This window comes from Mus pahari, chromosome 1 (genome assembly GCF_900095145.1).
Source record: "Mus pahari chromosome 1, PAHARI_EIJ_v1.1, whole genome shotgun sequence".
Classification (NCBI taxonomy): domain Eukaryota; kingdom Metazoa; phylum Chordata; class Mammalia; order Rodentia; family Muridae; genus Mus; species Mus pahari.
Window position 1 is genome coordinate 3,676,809 of NC_034590.1, and position 6,381 is coordinate 3,683,189.

The window sequence follows — 6,381 nt, forward strand, 5'->3', positions numbered from 1 at the left end:
ACAAAAACAAACATAAATTGGCAGACATATGGACAAATTGGTGCACCAAGGACAGACAATAGACAGAGAGGGAATAGAACTTGACGTCTCAAAGGGACCCAGACATCCTAACCAGAACTAAGAGGATCTCCATAGGAGCCAGAGAGGAAGCAGGACGTCTCCCATTTCCTCCTGTCCCTAGGAGAGCTTTGAAATAGCTTATTTTTATTTTTCCTCTCTTTTGCTAAAACATCCTGAACAGGGGATAACTGCTTTTCTGAAACTTATTCTCCCTCTCTTTTTCTCTCTCATGTTTAAAGTCTCTTTTTTTCTGGGAATTCTGCCAGAGAAGGAGGCAGAGTGGCAGCTTCTGATAGTTGTTTCTCAGTGCCCTGCTTTTCTAACTTTCCTAATTACTCCTCAACTTGTCAAATTCTTTCATTTATATATTTACCATTCCTACTTCTGGGAATTAAGAACAACATAAATGTGCTCGAGCTAAAAAAAATTTTCTAACACCTGTTATTTTGTTTTTTACTCTTTTTATTTATTTTATATTATTTTAAACCCTGTTCCTCCCACCTGGAGCAGCTCTTGGCTGTGAAAAAATTTTCTTAACCCATATTCCTCATGTCTTGAGGGATTCCTTAAGATCCCTTTAAAAAACAATTTATATTTACTTAATGCTTNTCCCATAGTCTAGCCACTTTTTACGGTGGATCTCTGCCCCATCAATAATAAACCAAGGGCATGCCTGATCTATAAAAATACAAAAAAAAATTATCAATTCTTTTTCTTTACACTCACTCCTCTTCCCCTGAGAGAAGCTTTCAGGTCTCTGATGAAGACCGCTTCTTTAGACAACTTGTGGCCCATTTCTATATATGGGATGGAGACGAATCCACTTCACTACGGAGGAAGGCTTTTTCCCATGAGCCGTGGGAACGCTCCCTCTGTGAATTCTACTACCCAACTACGGAGGAAGGCTTTTTCTCAGGAACGGTGAGAACGCTCCCTCTATGAATTCTACTACTCACCTGTTACTTCTTTAGTCGCGGCACACTTTGCTTGGAGCTAGTCTCCGGTCTCTATCTTGGCAGGAATCTGTACCTTGAGCCCCACATCTGGGCGCCACCTTTCCCAGCCTGTGGGACAAGTTATTTTGTGGGGTCGAGGGGGACCGAGCCTAAAAGTAAGAAATGGGAGGGAAAGAAGAGGGAAGCCCTGCAAAGGTGTCAAGGCTTCGTGTATTGCCGGCTTAAACGTTTGGTTATAAACACTGTGAGGGGAAATGGGGAGGGGTTGAGAAATAATCACAAGAAACAGAGCGAAGGACAAATGGGGGGGATGCTGACTGCAGACTTGAAACTCCTTGTGATTTTCTCAGAGTCTGGGTGTCACTGCTCCGGAACACCAGGCAGCTAATCTCAGAGTCCCGGATCCTCCCAGGTGTCAGCTTAGGACAGACAGTAGCCTTGGGAGGAGGGAGATAGAGCAGTCTTGGCAGGGAGGGTGTCGAGCAGCCCANGGAAGGAGGGGGCAACTCGGCTCTCAACAAAGAACTATATGGCTCTCAGATGCAGGCTGTAAAAAGCCTGGTTTTTCTCAGCCTGGTCTCCAAACACACACACACACACACACACACACACACACACACACACGCACACACGCACACACGCACACACGCACAGTCAGATGTGATAGCATTCATCTGTAGTCCTAAAAAGGCTTGTGGACCAGCTAGCCTGGAGTATACAAGCACTGCAGAAGCAAGAGAAGAGATCCAGCCTCAACAAGAAAAGCTACAAACTCCAGAAGGGTGGAGCTTTGTCTTGTTTATGTTTATGTCCCACTGACTTCAAGTGTGAAACATTTAAAACATTTTACATGACATTATCCTGTGTGTGTGTGTGTGTGGTCAGAGGAGTGAGCTCCTTCCTTCCATTTACTCTGTGTGTCTTGGGGACTGAATCCAGAGGTTGTCAAGCATGGACCCCAGCTGGGCTGTCTTCAATCCTGCGTGTAGCTCAGAACTTACTCAGTCCATCCGTAGAACACATTTGCCTTGCCCATTTTTTTTTTTTAATTAAGGAAAGTAAATTTCCACTAGTTTTCAGTTTATACATTATAATTTGCAACTTTTAAATATTCTTTAGCTAATTAAACTTTCAAATAAAAATACTTTCCTAATATTATGGATTCCATTTTAGGCCATGGAAATGATGCAAGTATTTCGGCCAGATGAACTGCAGGTCCTCTCCCCCCCCCCCCAAGTGTTCTGGTTCTGCCTGGCGGCTCAGATGCTTTGCTGCTCCTGTAGGTAACACTAGTTCAGATTCCAATACTGCTGTGGAGCGGATCACAGCCCCATGTGACTCCAGCTCCAGGGTTGCTGGCAACGTCATCTGGCCTCCATAAGTACCTGTGTGGTCCCACATTCTGTGTTTCCTCTTGGGGGTGTCTGGACTCTGACATCTGGAGTGGGTGGGGTCTGCAGTCTGCCTTTTCCCTCCAGGGCATCAGATGCCCCTGCACACCAGGGTGGGAGGGGTGAAGCAGGGTCAGGGAAGAATATTATGGTTCTGTGTCTTCTACTGTCTTCTTCCGGGTTGGGGGGCGCGGTTCTCCAGGAATCTTAGTGCTGTGACTCTTAGGCAAAGGCCTTCTCTGACTGTCTTTAATGAAGCGGCTCTCTGAGATGATCTAAGCTTGTTCATATTTCTTTATTTGGGGTGGCCTTGAATCTACACAGTTTATTTTGGTGAACCAACGGTTTTATAGATCTAGTTTTGGAGAAGGGCATGAGACTATCCAGGGAGGCTCTAGAGATGCCTCGTTTGCATGGGGACGAATTCCAGGTGCTGTGCTATGTGACTGTCTACCTGTGACTGCCTGGTTGGAGGTCTCAGGGTCGTGGCTTACGTGCTCTGAGGCAGGAACGGAAACAGGAAGGGGGTTATCTCCACTCGTGCTGGCCTCAGGATGAGTTCTAATCTCGGTTTCTGAGATTTCCAGGGCTTGCACTTTCTCTCCCTTTCCAGATCTCTGTTCCACATACTTGCACTAAACATTTAAAATACATGTGTAAGTAAAATAGAGTAAAATAACAATACCTTTTATTTTTTATGTTTTAGCTTAAGGTTGAGTTCCAGAGCACTTAGCAATTATGCCTAATAAATTTTCTGTTATATTAAACATGTAACCTATGTGATGTGCACACCTTGCTTCTTGCCCTTGACTGGTATAGGAGGATCCTAGGGATTGGATCCAGGTTTTCACATAGGCTAATCACATGCTCCGCCATGGAGCCCCACTCCTGCCCACATATACCTTAAACCACACGACTGCTAACAACTGCTCCCGGCCATCTGTTGAAATGATGGAGCTGGAGCATGTGCTGACACATGTGCTGGGTTGGCACTGACATTCAATTTATTAAAAAGATCAAGTAGATAAATACCTGGGGGACTGATGCAGGAGGCCAATTTGGGGCTAGCCTGGACTACATAGGTTAGCCTGGACTACACAGTGAGAGCCTGTATCTGAACAAGGAACTGGAGAGATGGCTCAGTGGTTAAGACTGTTTAATGCTCTCACAGGACCTGGGTTCGATTCTCAGCACCCACATGGCAGTTCACAATCTTCTGTAACTCTAGTCCCAGGGTGTCTGATGCCCTGTTCTGGCCTCCACTGGCCCCAGGTACACACAGACATGCATTCAGGCAAAATAGCCATACACATAAAATAAAAAATAAAATTATTAAGAACAAGCAAACCCTTCCCTGCAGTGTCTAGGAAGCACAGGTAAGTCGGGTGTGTCTGTACATGTATGACAAACACACTTGGTTCTCACCCCCCAACTCCCTCAATGTTTTCCTTTAATTTCCGTTCTTTGCTGAAAATTGAATCCAGGGCCTTGGGCAGGCTAGGCATGTTTTCTTCCACTCAGACACTCCCTGGGGTTATTTTGATTTTATTTATTCTTCCCCCATATCTCTGTGTGGAGGCCAGAAAACACCTTGTGGGAGTTGGTTCTCTCCTTCCATCACGGGTCCAGGACTGAAGGAACTCAGTTACTCAGGCTTCGCAGCAATCACGCATTACCTGCTGAGCCAGCTTGTCAGCTCTTCTGTAGTCTCTCCTCCCTAGGCTTGAAGCAACCGCTAAGCCATGTCTCCCCACGGTGGTCTGTGCTTTTCCTTGGAGTTTTCCTGTGTTTAGCACCTCCCAATGTCCTGGTGCATGTCACCATCACTGACCGTGTATCCTGGAGGGGTGCTGTATCCACAGCTGTGTCTCAGCATCTGGAACAGCATCTGACACAGACTGGGCCTCCTCCTTCTTTTAAAACAATACTTATTTTATGTGTCCAAGTGTTTGCCTGCCTGCATGTCTGTGCACAATGTGCAATTCTGGGTGTCTTTGGAAGCCAGAAGAGGGCGCTGAGTCCGTTGGAGCTGGAGTTACAGATGGACCTATGTGGATGCTGGGAACTCAACTCAGGTCCTCTGCAGGAGTAGTCCACACTTGAACCTACTGGGCCTCCTCTTCAGGCCCACTCTTCTTCATTTCTTGAGACAAGATCACACTACGGAGCTGAGGCTGGCCTCTAAATTGCTATGATCCTCTGGCTCAGCCTCCTAGATGCTGGGATTACAGCCACCATGTGAAGCTTACAAAGCAGGCTTTCAGGAAGTGTCTAGAACAAAAGCAAGTGAAAAATGTCCCCTCAAGCCCCAGGGCTCACATGACCTCCTATGACTCACTAACAAATGCCTTCACCTGCAGGGCCGGTTGACACGCAGCTGTGACCAAGGGGGTGTGAGGCTTAGCTACAGAAAGGAGTCACCATCCTAGAGAGAAGGGTGGAAGCCCAAAACTCATACAATGACATAACCCCCTCCTTCCCCAAATCCCCATGGAAGCTTTCAATGAGCTACATATAGAGATCCTGTTTCATAAAGCAAGAACCATATCATGCAAGAACTGGCCATGAGACGGGTTGGCAAGGCCCTGGAGAGCTAAACTGAAAATAAATTGGAAGAGACAGGCATGGATCTGTAATTGCAGCTACTTAGAGGCTGACATAGGAGGATCATAGATCAGTGTCTATCTGGGCTACAGAGTGAGTTCAAGGCCAGCCTGGCCACCTAGTCTCAAAATAAAAACATTTTAAAAGGTCTGGGTTTTCTGGCACATGTCTTTACCCTTAGCACTTGGAAGGCAGAGGCAAGCAGACCCCAGGAGTTTGAGGCTAACCTGGTCAACATAGTGAGTTCTAGGATAGCCAGACCTACAAAGTGAGACCCTGTCTCAGAAAGTCTAGGATATAAAGAGCCTTGTGACAAACATTTGCCTGGCATGCGTGAGAAAGCAATATGTGTGCTGCGGGCCACCCAGATGCTATTGGGCAAAGTTTTCTTTTGTATGGTGGCACATACATGTCATCCTAGCCCCTGTGAGGCTGAGGTGGGCAGATGAAGAGTTCTGTGCTAGCCTAAACCACATGCAGAGATCCCGTCTCATAAAACCAAGGTCAGAAACACATCAAAACAACCCCCGCCCAGAGGTGGGCATGGTGGTTCATGCCTGTAATCCTAGTATTTGGGGTGCCATGGCAGGTAGATTGCCATGAGTTTGAGGTCATCCTGGACTTGTATTGTCTAGCCTAAACAATTAAAAAAAAAAAAAAAGGACCAATAACTCCCCCCAAATCTGAAGTTAGAAGCAACAAATCTGATTAATAGTAAGAGAGGAAATAGAGTCACGAGCTCTTCTCCCAGCGTCTGGTTCAGATCAATTTTATGGGCAGATCTGCCAGATACCAGGGAACAGAAACATATACTAGTGGTGTATCTGCTTTTCTAACTGTGGTAAACCCTAGTCTGAGCTGGGAAGCCTCAGGCAGTCCCTCTGTAGAGGGCCCTCTGGGTAAGGCTCTCACTATGACACCCTTGGATGGGTGAACACCCTATTTGAACATACAATACATCTTTGGGGGCACTGTGACATGAAGTGACTTGATATCCTAGAGTCTGAGCTTCTTCCACTGGCTTTTCTGTTAAGGAGAAGGGTGAGAAGTCATGACTCCATTGGCAAATGGCTACAGGAAGCTGAGAAGAGGGGCCAGTGGAGGGAGAGAAGGATGGAGAAGAAAATACAGAGTGCTGGTGCATGCCTGCTGCAGTCCCAGAGGATCAAGTTCAAGGCCAGCCTCAGGTACATAGTGGGTTCCAGGCCATTCTGGGCTACAGGAGACCCTATCACAACAAAACATAGAAAAGATTGAATACCTTTTTTTTTTTTTTTTAAGATTTATTTATTTATTATATGTAAGTACACTGTAGCTGTCTTCAGTCACCCCAGAAGAGGGTGTCAGATCTCATTACGGATGGCTGCCAT